Source organism: Schistocerca piceifrons, chromosome 1, assembly GCF_021461385.2.
Source record: "Schistocerca piceifrons isolate TAMUIC-IGC-003096 chromosome 1, iqSchPice1.1, whole genome shotgun sequence".
Taxonomy (NCBI): domain Eukaryota; kingdom Metazoa; phylum Arthropoda; class Insecta; order Orthoptera; family Acrididae; genus Schistocerca; species Schistocerca piceifrons.
In genome coordinates, this window is record NC_060138.1 from 283,548,411 (window position 1) to 283,570,516 (window position 22,106).

The 22,106-nt window shown below is 45.3% G+C and overlaps 1 protein-coding gene across 1 annotated transcript in view; it reads right to left on the reverse strand.

The window, feature by feature from the left end:
- LOC124712193 overlaps nucleotides 1-22,106 on the reverse strand; it is a 679,509-nt gene that overhangs the window by 320,849 nt on the left and 336,554 nt on the right. The window lies entirely within an intron of this gene.

Here is a 22,106-nt window from a genome sequence, read left to right on the forward strand (position 1 = left end):
GTGGAGTTACCCCTCGCGCTCTGACGTATTTCTTGCAGTCGCCGCCTTAGTGGTCCCGCAGGCGACAGCTTGTATGATAGCTCTCGCCCACCGAACAATGGCCTGTAAATACAACTATCCAGACTGATCGGCCTTTAAACCTACGCCCGCCCGAGCAAAGAGAGCTTTTAATTGTTAGCTGCCAAGGCAGGAGGCTGGGGGCGTCCCGTGGGATGACGTGGGTAGGGTCAGCGTCTGTCACCCAATAAGGCCCGACAGAAGGCATGAGCAATAGCGACCGATGATTTACGCGCCTCGCAGAGGATCGTAGGCAGGTAACCGCTCACGGATACTTAAAGGGTTGTGGAGCGATCAAGCAGAAGTGAACCGTTGTCCGCTCGTAATGCGTCTTATAATAGGGTCAAGTAGAAGTATCTGTAGCATAACTGAAGCAGTATTGTACACAGCATGTTACATGTAGTTTATTTATTTCTTTATTATTTATTTATTCTGGCATTCGGTCATAGTGACATTATGACCTATGTGTATTACAAAGTTTAACACAAATACAGGGTGTATCAGATGTAAGGGCAGATATTTCTATTGGTGACTGAAGACGGTGGACTGAACAACATAACATCAGTATTTACGTCGTATGCATGCTAATAATAATAGCTATTAGGAGTAATGTTTTTTGGTTGGTTAATACCTCGAAGTTCATGCAGCAAGCCATTAATGCTAAATTTCCCATGTGCAGCAGGTCAGGAATTGGAGTGTAACCGGTGGACGCAAAATGGTTAATCTACAGTGACAGAAGTAGTCTGCCTATTGCAGACCAAGCAGAAAACATCACGTAGTAAATTATATGTCGCGTTTGTGGTAAGACTGGGCGACACAGAGAAAAAGTAACAGACTCATTGATGTGTGTACGTATTAGGGCAGCCCACATAAAATATCTGCACTTAAATCCGTTACACCTGTATAATATAAGATTTCTCTTTTCGTGCTTAGGCTACCATTTTATGTAAATAAATACACTGCATTCTCACACAAGTTTAGGTAATATTTTATACATAAGCCTATCATTCGTGGATAATGAACTGTCGAAAAGAATTTTTTACTGTGGGCAGTAGATACTTTTGATGACAATCATACTGCCTACAGGAGAAAAAACACATAGTTCTAATCTTCAACTGATGTTCCATTATAGTCAGCATTAGGACAGAATAGCCTTGATCCAATGCAAATGCTATTCGAAATACGCTTCAAGAGCAAATGAAAACATTACAAAACGACAGACGACTTCCTGGTGACCTCTCTTGCAAATATCATCTGTTATGTCCGCCCCCGGTAGCTGAGTAGTCAGCGCTACAAAATGTCAATCCTAAGGGCCCGGGTTCGATTCCCGGCTGGGTCGGAGATTTTCTCCGCTAAGGGACTGGGTGTCGTGTTCTCCTGATCGTCATCATTTCATTCCCATCGACGCGCAAGTCGCCGAAGTAGCGTCAAATCGAAAGACTTGCACCCGGCGAACGGTCTACCCAATGGGAGGCCCTAGCCACACGACATTTACATTTATCATCTGTTATACCTGTGAGAAGGTTAATCCAGTTTCTGCTGTCGTCACACTTCTCCTGGAAACACACTGACACTTTTCCTGTGCGTTTGAGTATTTCTCATTCAGCGTATTTGATTGGCGGATCGAAGAAATTTGTGTACAAAATATTTTTCACATTTCGGAGCAGCGGTTGCTGTCTTGTAAAACGAACAAAGATAGTGGCTCGAGTCCATATCTGGCATGGAAAGGCTTTTAAATCTGCCGTTACAATGTGTATGCCCCAGAGCAGCTAGTTAATATGACTACGAAGTGTTTCGCGATAGAATCCTTGGATAGAAAGTTCTCGGTAAACTAGTTGCCTCAAATTCATAAAGCGTCTTATCCAGCAACTTATCATAACTTAGAGATATGAGGATAAAGGGTAATTGATGCTAGTACAAAAATTGATGAGACGACTTTCCCACTGTGTGTGAGAACACAACCTAATTAAATCGACTTTCATTAGCAGCTACTGTCTATCAGTTAATCTAACAATTTACGTCATGCAACGTACACTAGCGACTATATCATATTAAAAAGAAGACGTTTATGTGTACCGAGCGAGGTGGCGCAGTGGTTAGCACACTGTACTCGCATTCTGAAGGACGACGGCTCAATCTCGCGTCCGGCCATCCTGATTTAGTTCTTCCGTGACTTCCCTAAATCGCTTCAGGTAAATTCTGGGATGGTTCCTTAGACAGGGCAGGGCCGACTTCCTTCCCCATCCCTCCCTAATCCAATGAGACCGATGACTTCGCTGTTTGGTCTCTTGCCCCAAATCAACCCAATCTCTTTGTGTGTAAGGATTATTGCAGATTTGTTAATACTTTCTGTATCTCTGGATGTAAGCGAAGGTTCTTCGCGTCTATATAGCTTGAATTGCTCACAAAGTGCAGACGCATCATAGTTTTCACGTCAAATTGGTAAGACGTAAACTGTGTCCCCTTGAAGCTAAAATCTTCTGCGTTGTTAAGCCGCGTCATATTTCTTAGAAAAGATATACATTTCGACCCCTCCGCTGAGATCTTCTTCCACTATTGACTGATCGCACTCCTATAGTTCTTTTGTGCTTGATGAGGACATTACACTGACAGGTTCTACCTAATTGTTAGCTAACAACAGGACATTACACTGACATTTCAGCTAATTGGTTAGTTAAGAACAGTTATACTAAACAAAAGACGTGTCGTGTAGAACCGGCCGGAGAGGCCGAGCGGTTCTAGGCGCTACAGTCTGGAACCGCGCGACCGCTACGGTCGCAGGTTCGAATCCTGCTTCGGGAGTGACTGTGTGTGATGTCCTTAGGTTAGTTAAGTTTAAGTAGTTCTAAGTTCTAGGGGATTGATGACCTCAGAAGGTAAGTCCCATAGAGCTCAGAGCCATTTGAACCATTTTGTCGAGTAGACGTTGTGCCCGGCGTTGCGCGGGAACCGACACTTCTGTAGTTAGCCTGAGCAGATCCGTGACGCTCCGGCACGTTGTTCGGACTGTGGCAGATGGCGTAACTGTTTAAACGGAGAACAATTAGGTAGTAGCGACCTTGTAAGTAAGATATATTCTAACTATTCAATCAACTAAAACACCTCGCAATACTGCCATAATCGCACTGGCAGTGCGTGCTCTTGCGTTGTTCAAATGGTTCAAATGGCTCTGAGCACTATGGGACTTAACATCTGAGGTCATCAGTCCCCTAGAACTTAGAACTACTTAAACTTAACTAACCTAAGGACATCACACACATCCATGCCCGAGGCAGGATTCGAACCTGCGACCGTAGCGGTCGCGCGGTTCCACACTGAAGCGCCTAGAACCGCTCGGCCACACTGGCCGGCTCTTGCATTGTCTCGCATGAGATAACCGTTAGCACGCTGAAAATATATTGCAGCATGTTAATACTACAGTTTGGTTTCCACCGCCGGAGCTTACTTAAGCTAAAACTTCTAGTCTTACAGGGACCGATATCGATCTATACTCACTGACGTTTCGTTCCCAACTGTGGGAGATATTTCGGAGAGGAATAGACAACTGTATAATAATCTCAAGGGGGCTCTGTAGAAGAGCACCACCGTTCGCCACGCGATGCCGAATGCGTGATTGTCTCTGGCTATCTTTAGATAGGAAACGTAGTAGGTGAATATGTAATGGGGTAAGAAATGAAAGAGGAAGCCGCCTAGTAGAATTTTGCACAGAGCATAACTTAGCTAACGCTTGGTTCAAGAATCATAAAAGAAGGTTGTATTCATGGAAGAGGCCTGTAGATACTCGAAGGTTTCAGATAGATCATATAATGGTAAGACAGAGATTTAGGAAGCAGGTTTTAAATTGTAAGACATTTCCAGGGGCAGATGTGGACTCTGACCACAATCTATTGGTTATGAGCTGTAGATTAAAACTGAAGAAACTGCAAAAAGGTGGGAATTTAAGGAGATGGGATCTGGATAAACTGTCAGAACCAGAGGTTGTAGAGAGTTTCAGGGAGAACATTAGGGAATGATTGACAGGAATGGGGGAAAGAAATACAGTATAAGAAGAATGGGTAGCTTTGAGGGGTGAAATAGTGAAGGCAGCAGAGGATCAAGTAGGTAAAAAGACGAGGGTAGTAGAAATCCTTGGGTAACAGGAGATATATTGAATTTATTTGATGAAAGGAGAAAATATAAAAAAAGGGTCTATACAAGGGTGATGTACTTGAGGACAATATTATGGAAATGGAAGAGGATGTAGATGAAGATGAAATGAGAGATATGAAAATGAATTTAAAATTTAACACAAAAAGAAGTATTTAGAATTATCATGATATCTGAAAATATTGGATAAAAATGTGTAAATAAAATAATACCATAATAATAATAATAACAGTAAAAAGGAGGTTGTTAAAATATTGATGAAGACTTTGTGCCAAAAACAGTGATGATCGATTACTTTAAACGGAGAACCATGTCATTAACGAGAGATAATCACGTATTGGACATAGGGTGGTGAATGGTGACCCCCTCTCCACATCTCTACGAATTCGGAATCACGTTGAGCTTTCGATGCAGTTGTCGGTTTATTTCCGAGGATGTCTCCAGGAGATGACGATGAAACATCAGAAAGTGGTCCCATGTACTGATCACATTTCCTTATAGTCCGTAAGTTTCGGCTAATGAACTGCAGTACATTGTTCGCATACGCATCAGAAGCTATGGTTCGATCAAAAAAGGTTGGTACAATTTATTAGTGTTGCATTAATTGCATACTACTGTTTTCACAACTGGGAAAGTCTCTACATGCAACTTAACAGGATTTTCCTGAACTGAAACGTCAACTACTCTACGAGATAATATACCCCGGCACAGATAGCCACGTTTCATTAGTGAAAAAGAGCGTTTCACTTTCAAGTTCTCCGTCATATACAGCTTGCAACAGCCAACTGCAGTGCGGTCGTTGAGCATCAGACTCTCGTTTATCCGCTACCTTCCGGTGTTATTCTGAGCTCTATTAACAAATGCTGCTCAAACACGCAATCAGTCTCAGGTGCTAAATGGTGCAACGATTTTCGCGGAAGTCTGCCGAAGGCATTCCTAACTCTTGCAAGACCGCTGCTAACTCGTCCAATTTTTCTCGGCTATGACCGATACGCCACCTACGAAAGTCATCAGTGATCAGAGCCTGTGTACGGGGTATTGGTTCTCTCTCACTGCAAGATACAGCAAGTGCGCCATCCATAAAATATCTGAGATAGTGGACCTGAATTCTGATCGTTGGTTAGCAGACAGAACTTGCGTGCAGGTCGAAGACGTTAATACAGAGTGATTCAAAAAGAATACCACAACTTTAGGAATTTAAAACTCTGCAACGACAAAAGGCAGAGCTAAGCACTATCTGTCGGCGAATTAAGGGAGCTATAAAGTTTCATTTAGTTGTACATCTGTTTGCCATTTCAGCCAATAAAGTTTTTGGTCCCTTTTTCTTCGAAGGTGCTACTGTAACTGGACTACAGTGTCTGGAGATGTTAGAGAATTGGCTGTTCCCTCAGCTCGAACAAGAAGCACAACAATTCATATTTCAGCAGGATGGAGCGCCACCACATTGGCACTTATCTGTCCGTAACTACCTGAACGTCAACTACCCGAGGCGATGGATCTGCCGCCAGGCAGCCCGTGACAGAGCACGTCATCACTGGCCTCCAAGAAGCCCTGATCTTACCCCCTGCGATTTTTTCTTATGGGGGTATGTTAAGGATATGGTGTTTCGGCCACCTCTCCCAGCCACCATTGATGATTTGAAACGAGAAATAACAGCAGCTATCCAAACTGTTACGCCTGATATGCTACAGAGAGTGTGGAACGAGTTGGAGTATCGGGTTGATATTGCTCGTGTGTCTGGAGGGGCCATATTGAACATCTCTGAACTTGTTTTTGAGTGAAAAAAAACCTTTTTAAATACTCTTTGTAATTATGTATAACAGAAGGTTATATTATGTTTCTTTCATTAAATACACATTTTTAAAGTTGTGGTATTCTTTTTGAATCACCCTGTATACTGAAACTTTCTGCCAGATTAAAACTGTGTGCCGGACCGAGACTCGAAATCGGGACCTTTGCCTTTCGCGGGCAAGTGCTCTGTAAAGTTTGGAAGAAGTGAAGCTGTGAGGAGGGGGCGTGAGTCGTGCTTGGGTACCACGGTGGTAGATCACTTGCCCACGAAAGGCAAAGGTCTCGAGTTCGAGTCTCGGTCCGGCACACAGTTTTAATCTGCCAGGAAGTTTCATTTCAGCGCACACTCCGCAGCAGAGTGAAAATCTCATTCACGTTAACATACTGTTCATGCGACACGATAACGCATTGCCTGTGTTATTCAGAATTCGGAATAACACAGACGGTGCAATATCATATTTATCCGCCGACATCGGGCAAGCGACTTTCAAGTAAAATGTCTCGCCTGTTCAAATGGTTCAAATGGCTCTGAGCACTATGGGACTTAACATCTGAGGTCATCAGTCCCCTAGAACTTAGAACTACTTAAACCTAACTAACCTAAGGACATCACACACATCCATGCCCGAGGCAGGATTCGAACCTGCGACCGTAGCAGTCCCGCGGTTCCGGACTGAGCGCCTAGAACCGCTAGACCACCGCGGCCGGCGTCTCGCCTGTACAAGATGTACGAGTACAGGTTGTAGACACATGGTTGACGACATTTGGTAGTTTGGGTCCGGCTGTGAGTCGTGTTCGGATAGCCAAAAGGTAAGGCAACCGCTCGCGACTAGTGGGAAATCCGGGTACGAGTCCCGGTCTGGCACAAATTTTCATTCTCGCCATTCCATTACACAGTTGACAGTTGTCAATATCGGCAATTGCGAATACATTTCATGTCTTAACATATTGACCAGACTGTCCTAATTCGTGGTTTTCGCGGTTACGCTACATTGCTTGGGCAGATGTGCTTCTTCCTTTCCTTCCAAGAAATTTTTGTTACAAAAAAAAGTACCAGCTTATAGAACTCTTGTTTGAAAATTGTCTGCTCTTGGGCATAGACACTGATGTGGCGCTGGTGACACGCGCGAAAACAAATAGTACGACCCAGGGAGACACCTCTCTGCGTGGGTTGCTGAGCTCAGCGGCAGCTCGACAGAAGAGAGCTGTAAACATTGTAGCAAAGTGTGGACATAAACTGGTAAGGAATTAGCGCTTACGTGACGTTCGCGGCAGATCTCGGCAGTTCCCGGAAGCAGGTTCCTCCCCCTCCTCCTCCTCCTCTCGCACCTGTCGGGTTGACAGCGCGGCGCCGCGCCGAGGTTGGCGACCCGGCGGGCCGCGGGCTGCCAACACCACAGGCGCTCGCCTAGCTGCCTGACCCATTTGCTCCCGACAGCCCGTCTGGCACGGCGCAACTCTCCTTTACCTGCGTGCTAGTTTCCTCTGAAATATGCTTTCTCAGTTTGATGTTTTTGGCAAGAATTCCTCCGGTCGTCCCTAAACATTTACATCTGTAGTCGACAAAGCACATTCTAATGTGCGGCAGAGAGTACGTCATGGACCACTGTCAATTCCTACGCTTCCTGATTCAGTCGCGAATGGTGTGCGAGATGAATGTCTGTTGATAAACCTCCACATGAGCTCGAATCGTTCCAATTTTATCTTCTTAGTTTTTACGACAGATAGGAGAACTTTATCAATAGGGAAAACGGACATGGGTGAACTTACACGGCAGGAAAAGAAAAAACATGTGTGTGCAAACGACCCATTAGCTAGATAGTCGCGAACGCTTAGTTACGAACCAGCACGGATTTCAGTATGAAACTGTCTCCTAATTGGTAAAAAAATTGCTACTACTGGCCATTAAAATTGCTACACCAAGAAGAAATGCAGTTGATAAACGGGTATTCATTGGACAAATACATTATACTAGAACTGGCATGTGATTACATTTTCACGCAATTTGGGTGCATAGATCCTGAGAAATCACTACCCAGAACCTCTGGCCGTAATAACGGCCTTGATACGCGTGGGCATTGAGTCAAACAGAACTTGGATGGCGTGTACAGGTACAGCTGCCCATGCAGCTTCAACACGATACCACAGTTCATCAACAGTAGTGACTGGCGTATTGTGACGAGCCAGTTGCTCGGCCACCATTGACCAGACGTTTTCAATTGGTGAGAGATCTGGAGAATGTGCTGGCCAGCGCAACAGTCGAACATTTTATGTATCCAGAAAGGCCCGTACAGGACCTGCAACATGCGGTATTGCATTATCCTGCTGAAATGTAGGGTTTCGCAGGGATCGAATGAAGGGTAGAGCCACTGGTCGTAACACATCTGAAATGTAATGTCCACTGCTCAAAGTGCCGCGAACAAGAGGTGACCGAGATGTGTAACCAATGGCACCCAATACCACAACGCCGGGTGATACGCCAGCATGGCGATGACGAATACACGCTTCCAATGTGCGTTCACCGCGATTTCGCCAAACACGGATGCGACCATCATGATGCTGTAAACAGAACCTGGATTCATCCGAAAAAATGACGTTTTGCCATTCGTGCACCCAGGTCCGTCGTTGAGTACACCATCGCAGGCTCCCCTGACTGTGATGCAGCGTCAAGGATAACCGCAGCCATGGTCTCCGAGCTGATAGTCCATGCTGCTGCAAATATCGTTGAACTGTTGGTGCAGATGGTTGCTGTCTTGCAAACGTCCCCATCTGTTGACTCAGGGATCGAGACATGGCCGCACGATCCGTTACAGCCATGCGGATAAGATGCCTGTCATCTCGAGTGCTAGCGATACGAGGCCGTTGGGATCCAGCACGGCGTTCCGTATTACGCTCCTGAACCCACCGATTCCATACTCTGCTAACAGTCATTGGATCTCGACCAACGCGAGCACCAATGTCGCGATATGATAAACCTCAATCGCGATAGGCTACAATCCGACCTTTATCAAAGTCGGAAACGTGATGGTATGCATTTCTGCTCCTTACACGAGGCATGACAACAACGTTTCACCAGGCAACGCCGGTGAACTGCTGTTTGTGTATGAGAAATCGTTTGGAAACTTTCCCTATGTCAGCACGTTGTAGGTGTCGCCACCAGCGCCAACCTTGTGTGAATGCTCTGAAAAGCTAATCATTTGCATATCACAGCATCTTCTTCCTGTCGGTTAAATTTCGCGTCTGTAGCACGTATAACATTCAATCAGCCAACAGACCCATTAAGGGCCACTTGCGACGGTCTTGAATGATTATTCGATCCCGCACGTAGCCACACAGGGTTCGATTCGAACCAGCAGCAGAAAGGAGTGCGTCCCAGTTATTGTACATCAGTGTCACTGACAAGTGTTGCCTACTCACTAGACAGTCGCAGGCGTAAGGGAATCTATATTAGAGTATAATGCTCACACGCTTTCAATTCGAGCAATACGGAAAGGCAAAAATCTCGGTAACGTACTGTAAATTTCACGCTTTATTGTAAATCCAATTGTAGAATCTTTATGGGTTTTCCAGTGAAATAGGCATGCCAGTTTTTCGACGGCTACTTAATCATGACAGAGCTTCGAGCTCCATAACGTTTGTTGAAAATCTGAGGAGAATTTTTCCGTAATGTAACAGACGGACGTGGACACAGCGCAGCCCTAATGTTTTTCACGTCATTAGCGAGCTTTCCGTGTAAGGTTTTGTTCTTTTCCGAATTTACTAGCTCAGACTTTTAAGGAGTTCATTTTAAAGCCGACAGAATAGAAGGATACTTTTCCTTCTAGTAAGCGAGCACCCCAGATTGAAATAGGTGAAACGTCACTGATACTACAGGTGCATCGGTATCATTACAAAAGCTTAACTGTGCGTCCCAGGAGTCGCACCAGCAGTCAACAAGAAATGGAATAATCCTTCTAGTAGAAGACTGACAAGCATTTTTACTGGGTCGACCAAAAGTCATGAAGGGATTATAAATGTAAGTTTTTTATGTATCCTTTTACATTTTCTTTCTTCATATTCTGACAGAAGAATAACGGGAAATTGACCATGGAGAAATTCTGCACCGTTAAACGATTGAAACTGTGGAACTTAACTTTGAAAACCAGTTATAGTTACTTGCTGACTTCGTCACGTTTGGCTCACCCTGTAGAATCGACTGGAAAACTGTGCGCTCGCAGAAGAGCAGCAGTCAGTAATCGGCATTTCCGTGACTTTTTTACCTTTACATGCTGTCTCGTATTCAAGCGACGAATACTGTCGCTGCATCAAAATGTATCTGAGTGTGGTTTGTAGGCTTCTTGCACATAACAGTAAGTAGCCAAAGCATATTCTCACGTGCCCATGACACTGGAGACGATGCAACCGCACACAAAGAACTCATTATTTTTATTTGAGAATTTCTATGTTATAGACTTACCCTTTAATGTATGCAACGGATGATAGAATTTCACGCCGTAGCTAGAAATCGTGATTAACGTTTTAGCACAACTGGCCCGTCTTAAAACGTTATTCAGCGTATGCGTAAACTAATCTTTAGCGTTCCATATTGTAATACACTACATCATTAAACTACACTTTTCTTACTTGTTCCTTATGGTGCAAAGACAAACCCTGAGTTACAGATGTCGGTAGTATCGCGTACCTAAGGTTTAAGAGGGCAGGGCATTGGCAGAGCTGTAGTTTGTACTGAAGTTATTCATGTGAAAAGGTTTCACACCTTGTTATGGCCGCGCGACAGGAATTAACAGATTTTAAACGCGGAATGGTAATTGGAGCTAGAAGCATGGAACATTCCATTTTATAAATCGTTAGGGAATTGAATATTCAGAGATCTGCAATGTCAAGAGTATGTAGAGAATACCAAATTTCATGCATTACCTCTCACCACGGACAACGTTGTGATCGAGGGCCTTTACTTGACGACCAGGAGCAGCGACAATAGCATAGAGTGTCAGTGCTAAAAGACAAGCAGCATGAAATAACCGCAGAAATCAACGTAGGACGTACGACGAGCACATCCGTTTGGACAGTGCGGCGAAATTTGGCGTTAATGTGCTTTTGTAGGAGACGACCGACGCGAGTGCCTCTGCTAACAGCACGTCATCGCCTACAGTGCCTCTCCTGGGGTAGTAACATTATCGGTTGGACCCTAGCCGACTGGAAAACTAGGGCCTGGTCAGATGAGCTACGATTTCAGTTGCCAAGAGCTGATGGTATGGTTCGAGATCGACGCAGACCACACGAAGGGCTCGTGACCATATCGGTTGGACCCTAGACGACTAGAAAACTAGGGCCTGGTCAGATGAGTTACGATTTCAGTTGCCAAGAGCTGACGGAAGGGTTCGAGAGCAAGGCAGACCACACGAAGCCAAGGAGCTATGTTGTCGACAAGGCTCCATAAGAGTGTGGGCTGTGTTTACATGGAATGGACTGAAACCTCTGGTCCAACCGATCATGGACTGGTTACTTGGAGGCCGTTTGCAGCCATTCATGGACGTCACGTTCCCAGCCCTGCCACCGGGTCGCAGCGATTTGTTGAGTCCGTGCCACGCCGAGCTGCTGTATTACGCCGGGCGAAAGGAAGTCCGATACGATATTAGGTGGTGTCCCATGACTTTCGTCACCTCATTGTATACGACCGTCTCATTCATCTGCCACCTGACATTGCCACTGGCATTCACCTGTACGCACGCCAGGCAAAAATTAGTCACCCTCAGGAGGCACGATCCTAATACTGCCCTAGTCACGACGTCTCATTCTACCACCGATGCATTTTAGTGTATTGTATCCTGTATTCAGTATACGCATTTATAGGTAATTAGTTGCCGTATAGCTACCAAATGCCTGCGATGTTTCATTCACTAGTCCTGACATTGAGCCGTGTCGAAAGGCACGGTCGATTTTCCCCACCTCCAGAGATTCCTTTCGAGTTATGCATCACACTCGTGCTCCAAGAGGCAGGACGGAGCGGGTCATGTGATGGACGCGAGGGCCGCCTAGGCCAGGCCGGGGAGAGGCGTCGACAGCAGCAAGAAGTCAGCTGCAGCGATCGGAAGTAGCAAAATCTTTCGGAAATAGTCGGCAGTCAGCGCGGGGCACGGTGAGCCGCGATGGCGGCTCGGGGTGCGCTTGGAGGTGTACAATGAAGTCTGAGGCTGTACAGCATACGAGCTGGACGAGAGGTGTCTTAGTCAGTTGATAGAGTAACACGAAGCAGGAAGTCTTGGGTGGAGCCAAGTCAAGAACTGGAGTGCGGGGCGACGCGACGGACGGAGCTGTCGTGTGGACAACAACCTGGCGGGGTGTTTGCTGTGTTTGTCTATCCGGATGCACAGCAATTCCAGACGAGCCGAAGGAACAACTTCTGCTTGTCATTTCGCATTGTGACAGAGCGCTATAAATTTTAAAGTGTACGTTGTCTCCTCGTGGCCCGTTGTATGGCAAGATTCAAATTGTTCTATACCTAACATTGTGTGTTAAATATTGTGAGTGATTATTTTAGCCCTACTTCAGTTCTTTCGGTCTACAGGGAATTAAATATATTTTATTTTAAGTGGTTCCTTTTCTATTAATTGAAATTTGTGACTGTAAGTGAAATAATCGTTAAACTGAGGCCCACGTTTGCAAAACCCACTCCACCAAAATCCCACCCTACAACACTTCCTGTAGGATTAACATCGGGTGATATAGATCAGTGGAGATGCCACACGGTGCACAGGGGTACGTCAAATCAGGAAAGTATGCGAACAGACCTATGAACATTGCTGAAGCCCTGTAGGAAGACGGACGTGTCCACTGAACACTCATCAGACAGTGCAGAAGAAAGGGTAACACTTGATCAACGATACATTCTGATTAAACATCATGTTTCTCGTTCGCAGTACACTGAGTGAGTGATCCCAAGTGCCTCCAGACTGAACTACGTCTCTGGGCATTACGGTTGGCCCGTCGATGTGCTCGGGAACGTGCTTCGCTTGAAAAGTCGGAAAATCGCGATTAGGCGCTGACCAGTTAGTGAGTTTTGCACACTGACTGTCTGCAGAGTTTTGTTGCGCTGTGACCAGTGGTCTTCCGCGAGGACCGAACTATAAATATCCACTGCATGCAGTTCCCTTCACAGTGTTCTCTTGGAAACTGAAATGGACCTAAAGTCACAGACAGCAATAACTCCTGTTGGGTTTGAAAGCGATTGAGATTGGCAAGACGTGACAGTCGTCCTTACTCGTTGTCAGTTAAGATGTATTTACAGTCATCGTTGTTACGTCATGCTTCGTGGGTAGAGCAATGCACCGTTCGCTGTAAACACCTGGGACAGTTCACTCGGACACACATAAAAATCGAGAAACTTCATTCACCGTACAAAGACGATTGTTTCTTTGAGCGTAGCTGCTAACGTTCAGTGACCGTGTCAGAATTATATTAGAACAAATAAGCCCTCGGTCACAAATATTAAGTCAAAATTGACCAGGTTTCGACGCTACTAGGAGCGTCGTCTTCAGAATTAATTCTGAAGACGACGCTCCTAGTAGTGTCGAAACCTGGTCAATTTTGACTTAATATTTGTGACCGAGGGCTTATTTGTTCTAATACGATTGTTTCTTTTTGACATTCTGCCATGTCTGCGTTTGGGCCCATCTTACTGTCGAATGAAACAAGTTTACTGCTACTGTTACCGGTCACTGTTTAATTGATTTCCACAAGGTATTTCAAAGATTCCAACCTCCATCATCAGATAGTTCACAGAGATGCTCAGCCAACATGTGTGTGCTGTGTTATGACTTTGTGGTAACCTGTCGCACTGTCTAGTAGAGATTCATTCTATCGGTCGGCTCTCGTACTGAGCTACGTCAGAGGTGGAGTGTCACGTGATAGATTGGTGGCAGTACTGTTCCATCTAGAGCGCTCGAATGCAAGCAGTGTGCTCTGTTAAAGGAGTGACTAGTATGAGGGGCAGTCAAACGCAGACGGAACACCAGCCACAACGGGAACATGGAATGGTTCTATTCAAAAGTTATCACAGCACGCATGAAGACATTTATCCCACTGAGAGACAAGACGATCAATCCATGTTTTGTAGAACACGGTAGGCCGCTGACGAATCCGCAACCGTACTTACTCTTCTACATCCGAAGGATCGCTTCAGCGATTTGGTTGGGAAACACTGCAACACCCTCCGCAAAGTCCGTATCTTTCACTGTCAGACTTTCACATCTTTGGCGACCAGAAGAAAGACATGCGTGGTCGTCTGTTTTAGTCTGACGAGAAAGTGTAGGAGTGAGTGAGGCTGTGGTTCCGTCAGCAGCCGACTACGTTCTACGAAATAAATGCCTTAACGAGTGTGTTGATTACTTTTGAATGGAACCATTCCAGGGTCCCGTGGTGGCGGATGTTTGGTTTTCAATTAACTGCCCCTTACATTTTTAACAGTGTGCTTATACGCATACGCCATCTTTTTATGTCACTGTTCTAGGAATCTGTATGCAATAGAAGAGTCATATATGTAAATAATGTGTGAATTGATCATAAACCCGCTTCTTTTTCTTCCTGCAGAAACAAAAAAAACTGCATCTAACAGTTACTATGGAATCACGATCTATGCAAAGCTTTCTGATATTGAGTGTGTCTCCCATACTTGTATAGTGCAAATCAATATTTAATAACAAAATTGTGATTAAAATATTTTAAAAAATTTCTTTCAACCCATATGGATAGTGAAGATAATATGACATTAGTCACAGTGCACACAGTGACCTTTAGCCGTCTTTCTTTCCGTGAATGGAATGGAAAGAAGCCCTAATGCCGGATGGTTATAATTACATAGACAGTGTTCCCAGTGCTGCTCAAAAATGGTTCAAATGTCTCTGAGCACTATGGGACTTAACATCTGAGGTCATCAGTCCGCTATAACTTAGAACTACTTAAACCTAACTAACCTAAGGACATTCCACATATCCATGCCCGAGGGAGGATTCGAACCTGCGACCGTAGCGGTCGCACGGTTCCAAACTGAAGCGCCTAGAACCGCTCGGCCACAGCGGCCAGCCCCCAGTGCTGCAGTGTGGACTGTTTACATCGCTGGACGCTGAAACGTAGTAGTTATGTTCATTAATTGGTGGACTGGCGGAGTATGCTGAAAAAATGATAGTTGCTCTTCTTGCTACTAGCTGAAAATGTAGTCTTGTAAGCAGTCAGAACGTGATTTGCATGCAATAAAATGGGAGGAACGATCAAATACAACATAAACGTGGTCCTGGTATGTTTTTTATGCTATGGTGACATGTGTTCAATATGAACTCCCGACTCAGCAACATGCTACATCCGCAACACGACATGTTCGACAGTTGCTCGCTGGATATTCATTGCAATCAGAGTAATATTTCGTCGCATGCTGTCCTTTACATCAGGATCATGCAAGATATATCCCTGATAGGTACGGTCTTTCACATATCCCCGCAACCAGAAGTCACACGGATTTAGGTCGAAAGCCACACATCTTGATATTGCCTAGAGAAGATGCGATCCTTGCCGAAGGTTTCTCGAAGCAAATCTTTCACCTGGCAAAGGACATGTGGTGTCGCCCCATCTCGCATGAAAATACTGTTGTGGACACAACGATGAGGAATCGTATGTTGCACAAGGAGAACTTTACAACGTGCAGATATCACTGTACGCCTGAAATAAATAAAAGCCAGACAGAGAGTGAAGGAGCTTGTGAAATCACACCACAAAGTCACATAAGGTAAGTAAGTGCAGTTGATGAGTCTACGTTCATTTACAACTCCCTATACGCCAGTTCTATGCATCCACAGTAGCGTGCGGAGTGAAATGTGCCTCTTCCGTTCAAAGAATGATCCCCAGCCACATGTCGTTCATTTCCACGCGCGCGAAAAAGCGAAGCCACAACGTCATAGTTTATCTTGGTGGGACTTCTTTTGGTCCGCATTCTGAATCTAGTAGGGATATCATTACCAAATGCGCCTCATGTATTTCTGCAATGCAACGCTGTTATTGCTGCCGTTGTGATAAAACAGTAGCGCATGCTCTTTCTTCTCAACATCCACTGCGTTTCGTACGCAAAACTTCAACCTTCTTATCCCTTCACAGCAACTGTCCAAATGGATACGCTCGTCGTACGTCCTACGTTGATTTCTGAAGTGTTGCTTGTCTTTTAGCACTGACACTCTATGCTACTGTCGCTGCTCCTGGTCGTCAAGTAGAGGCCCTCGGTCACTACGTTGTCCGTGGTGAGAGGTAATGCATGAAATTTGGTATTCTCTACATACTCTTGACACTTCAGATCTCTGAATATTCAATTCCCTAACGATTTATAAAATGGAATGTTCCATGCTTCTAGCTCCAATTACCATTCCGCGTTTAAAATCTGTTAATTCTTGTCGTGCGGCCATAACAACGTGTGAAACCTTTTCACATGAATAACTTCAGTACAAACTACAGCTCTGCCAATGCCCTGCCCTCTTAAACCTTTGGTACGCGATACTACCGACAGCAACAAAAGAAGTCAACACCCGCCGCCAAGCGACAAACAGCATACCGACGTCAAAACAAGAAACATTTTACATTTTCACTGCTTACAGTGCCGTGTTTTCACCTGCTGATTAATGAACATATCTACGTTGTATCAGCGTCCTGCGACGTACACAGCCCGTAAAGCAGCACTCGCAACACTGTCAGCTTAATTATAACCTGATACATTGCCATTTACTTAAGTGGGTTGCAGAGAATTGATGTAGATGTACACGTTCAGTCACCGGCCATCAGTCTCCACACACGTAATGAATGAGGTAAAAAAGGAATTGATGAGGTAAAAAAATGAATTGTTAACAGCTGTACAGTTCAAAAAACATCTGTTGTCTCTTTCTCTCTCACCCTCTCCCTGTACGTTACCGAAGCAAACAGCTGGTACCGCTGACTGTAGCAGGTGATACTTTAGGCGCACACGACCGCTACGCCACTCGAAGAGCTTTTCACGACGGGCGGCACGGTGAAGCTGCTTGCGGCCGGCAGCTCCGTCCCGGCGGTTGGCGCCGCCGTCGCCTCATCTGCAAACGTCAGGAGGTGCGGCGAGCCGACATAAATTACGGGTTTCTTCCCCCGTTGCGGTGAATCCCGAGGAGCAGAGGGAAGCCTCGGCATAACGGCGCCGCCGTAACGGGAAGCAGGCGCAAAGGTTAGCGCTGCTTGCCCGCCACGGCAAGACACGACGAAACAGCCAGAGATTGTCCTGTCCTGTGACCGCAGCGTCAATTCTTACAAAAGCTTCCACATAACTACGTCGACAACTGCAGTTCAATTTGTCGAAATGTCTGAGAATGAGCCGACGAAATTAACGAAGCTGTATTATGTAATTACACTATTGGCCATTGCTACATCACGAAGATGACGTGCTACAGACGCGAAATTTAACCGACAGGAAAAAGATGCTGTGATATGCAAATGATTAGCTTTTCAGAACATTCACACAAGGTTGGTGCCGGTGGCGACACCTACAACGTGCTGACATGAGGAAAGTTTCCAAACGATTTCTCATACACAAACAGCAGTTCACCGGCGTTGCCTGGTGAAACATTGTGATGCCTCGTGTAAGAAGGAGAAATGCATACCATCACGTTTCCGACTTTGATAAAGGTCGGATTGTAGCCTATTGCGATTGCGGTTTATCGTATCGCGACATTGCTGCTCGCGTTGGTCGAGATCCAATGGCTGTTAGCAGAACATGGAATCGGTGTGTTCAGGAGGGTAATACGGAACGCCCTGCTGGATCCCAAAGGCCTCGCATCACTAGCACTCGAGATGACAGGCATCTTATCCGCATGGCTGTAACGGATCGTGCAGCCACGTCTCGATCCCTCAGTCAACAGATGGGGACGTTTGCAAGACAACAACCATCTGCATGAACAGTTCGACGATGTTTGCAGCAGCATGGACTGCCAGCTCGGAGACCATGGCTGCTGTTACCCTTGACGCTGCATCACAGACAGGAGCGCCTGCGATGGTGTGCTCAATGACGAACCTGGGTGCACGAATGGCAAAACGTCATTTTTTCGGATGAATCCAGGTTCTGTTTACAGCATCACGATGGTCGCATCCGTGTTTGGCGACATCGCGGTGAACGCACATTAGAAGCGTGTATTCGTCATCGCCATACTGGCGTATCACCCGGCGTGATGATATGGGGTGCCACTGGTTACACGTCTCGGTCATCTCTTGCTCGAATTGACGGCACTTTGAACAGTGGATGTTACATTTCAGATGTGTTACGACCCGTGGCTCTACCCTTCATTCGATCCCTGCGAAACCCTATATTTCAGCAGGATAATGCACGACCGCATGTTGGAGGTCCTGTGCGGGCCTTTCTGGAAACATAAAACGTTCGACTGCTGCCCTGGCCAGCACATTCTCCAGATCTCTCACCAATTGGAAACGTCTGGTCAATGGTGGCCGAGCAACTGGCTCGTCACAATACGCCAGTCACTACTGTTGATGGACTGTGGTATCGTGTTGAAACTGCATTGGCAGCTGTACCTGTACACGCCATCCAAGCTCTGTTTGACTCAATGCCCAGGCGTATCAAGGCTGTTATTAAGGACAGAGATGGTTGTTCTGGGTACTGATTTCTCAGGATCTATGCACCCAAACTGCGTGAAAATGTACTCACATGTCAGTTCTAGTATAATATGCTTGTCCAATGAATACCCGTTTATAATCTGCATTTCTTCTTGTTGTAGCAATTTTAATAGCCAGTAGTGTATGTAAATTGAAGGAGGGAAGTGGAAAAACGAATGGAAAGGAAAGGAAGGAGGAGGGTGGGGAAACGAAAGGAAAGGAACTACTGATATCAGCTGCATCGGGACATTATATGGAATCAGCAGCGGCGAGTGAAACTGCGTGCCGGACCAGGATTCGAACCTAGGATCTCCTGCTTACTACGTAATTGCGTTGACCACTGTGCCACCGGACAGAGAGTTTATGACAATTGGGCGGATTATCTCGAGACGCTTCCTGTCCCACCCACATTCCCATCTAGCGCCATCTATCCACAGTCCCTGCCCATGTTCTCCATGCGCGCTACTTTCAGATTCCCGCAGGAGGTCGGACGTAACCGTGCATCAGCACTGAAGGTGGTGGTTTCATTGCCCATCGATGTGAATCAATTATACGAATGCGTGGTATCTGTCCTTTCGCACTTTCAGACAAGTTCGAAAGAGCAGACACCACGCATTCATCTAGTGTATAGGTTATTCAAGATTAAAGTGTCTAAAGGGGGCTCCGAAACTTTTATCAGTTCATTTCGATGTAATAAGCGTCTTTGACTAGTAAAAAATATATGTTGAGTCCCGGATTCCGTCACAAATGCTGCTTAAATTCTGAATGATATCATCAGAATTGGCGGTCTGAGACTTCCTGTATGACGACTCAACCTCTTTCTGCCAACGGTCTTTACAATGATGGAGAAAGGAGGAGACTGAGGTTCAGGAGACCTTCTTACCCCAGGTGGGAAACTGTCCTTAAAAGGCAACGACAACAACTGCATTAACGATGCTTAGCGTCTACCCAAAGAGATGTATCCTGTAGTTAAAAAACTGTCATGATGATCTCTCCATTGCCAAAAGATTCCGGATTGGTCAACCTTTCGGACCTACGGGAGAGGACTACTGACGGGGACGTGCCCATGAGAAAAAGATTGAATAACGTACTGAAGGTAACATTCTACGCAGCTCAGTACGTCCGAGGTCTCTGTGTGGTATGGGTCTGGAAAACCTGAAAAGTGAAAGACGACGGCTAAATACAGTGGAGCTCAGTGAAGTAAAATGGAAACAAGATAAGGACTTCTGATCAGACGAATGTATAGTAACATCAACAGCAGCATAAAATGGCGCAAACGAAGTGGGTTTTGTAATGAATAGGAAGATAGGACAGAGAGTTGGTTATTGTAAAAGTTCAGTTACAGTGTTCTCATCAGAGTCGGCAGCAAATCAGTACCAACAACAGTAGTTCATACCGACGTCACAAGCAGGAAAGGAAGATCACGGAAAAGCATGCGAGGAAATTGTATTTCAATATGTAAACGGAGGTGAAGATCTACCAGAGATAATTTGGAACGCTACAGTAGGGGACTGAACAGAAGGCATTTACCGGGGAATATGGGTTCTGTCCAGGAATGAAAGAGGAGAAAATCACGAAAGAAGGAGATATACTTGCAGAATGCCAGTTGGATTTGAGACGTACCCAGGAGCAGAGACGGACTGAAATCATAATTTATTGATGCTGAAGAGCAGAATGAAGTTTAAGAGAATCGTTCAGAGGAATTAGTGTGAAAGAAGTGAGATACTGATCACAGGAACAATAGGATGCTTAATAAGATGCTTCTGAAGTCCTCTAAAGCTTTAGACTCTACGATAATGGATACCACATTAGGCAGTTCAGTTGAAGAACAATGGATTCTAATTACAGAATATGGACAGACAAATATGGGTACAAGAAAGGTAACTGAGAAGAAGCTATGTGTAACAGAAGAAATGTTTCAGTTGATCGACGAAAGTAGGAAGAATAAAAATGTTCAGGAAAAGACCAACAGCAGAAAAGTCACTTAGCAACGAAATAAATGCGAGCTTCAGGGTAACCAAGGCGAAATGACTGCAGTAAAATCCGAAGAAATCGAAAAAGAAATACTCGTTGGAAGGATTGATTCACCAATAAGAAACCCAAAACAATCTTTGACGAAATTAAAAGCAAAAACGTCAACATTAAGAGTGCAAGAGGAATTCTAAGAACGAAGACGAGATAGCGGATAACTGGAAAAAGTACACTGGATGCCTCTACGAGATACTCGGCTCATGATGTAACAATAGGGAGGAAGGAGGAATGAAGATTAGGATTTAACGTCCCGTCGACATCAAGGACATTAGAGACGGAGGACAACCTCGGAATGATTCAAAGATGAGGAAGGAAATCGGCCGTATCCCTTCAAGGGAACCATCCCGGCATTTGCCTGCATCGGTTTACGGAAATCATAGAAAACATAAGCTGGATGGTCAGAAGCAGATTCCAGTGTGCTCACCACTGCGCCATATTGCTCGGTCGTGATAGAGTAAAGACAGCGAGGGTAGATAACTGTAAGAACTATCGTACAGTCTTCAACTTTTGTAGTCCTGTCTTCCTCAGTTGCGTGTAATACGAGGGGCGTTCAGAAAGTAAGCTCCGATCGGTCGCGAAATGGAAACGACTATGAAAATCCGATAAAGCTTTGCACAGATGTGTTGGGTAGTGTCTCTAGTATAACCCCAGTTAGCATCACGTCGCTCGTCTCATTTCTGAGCTCGCAGTGAGTGCGTAAAGATGTCTAGAAAATAGTGTCTGCCGCCAAGTACGAGGGCCTGGTGAGAAATTTCGCCTGAAGCTATGCAGCTAACATTACATAACTGTCGTGCTGTTTCTTCTTCAAGACAATTCTCAGCTGCATTCTGCAGGGGCAATGAAGATACTCCTGCATCGTTTTCAGATGGAAATTTGAGATTACCCACAATACAGTCCGCAATTGTCTCCCCCTGAGTTTCATCTCTGGTCACATGAACCGCTGTCTTTGAAGACAACATTTTGACACAGACAACGAGGTGTAGGCCAGCGTGGAGAATTGGCGGAAAGCACTGGCGGCTGCCTTCTATGATGAGGCTATTGAAAAGTTGGTACAACGCTATGACAAAAGTCTAAGTCAGAACGGCGACTACGTAGACAAGTAGCTGAAAGGTGTAGCTGATTGTTACAAGTAAAACATTTCTGATGTTCACTGTGGTTTCAATTTGGCAATCAATCGGAGCTTACTTTCTGAACAGGCCTCGTATTATGGTGTATTGATAATTGATCCAGACGGTCCATAAGTAAAAATTATCAATATACCGTAATCGTACAGTCTACTTTACGAAATGGCTCTGAGCGCTATGGGACTTAACTTCTGAGGTCATCAGTCCCCTAGATTTAGAACTACTTAAACCTAACTAACCTATGGACATCACACACAACCATGCCAGAGGCAGTATTGGAACCTGTGACCGTAG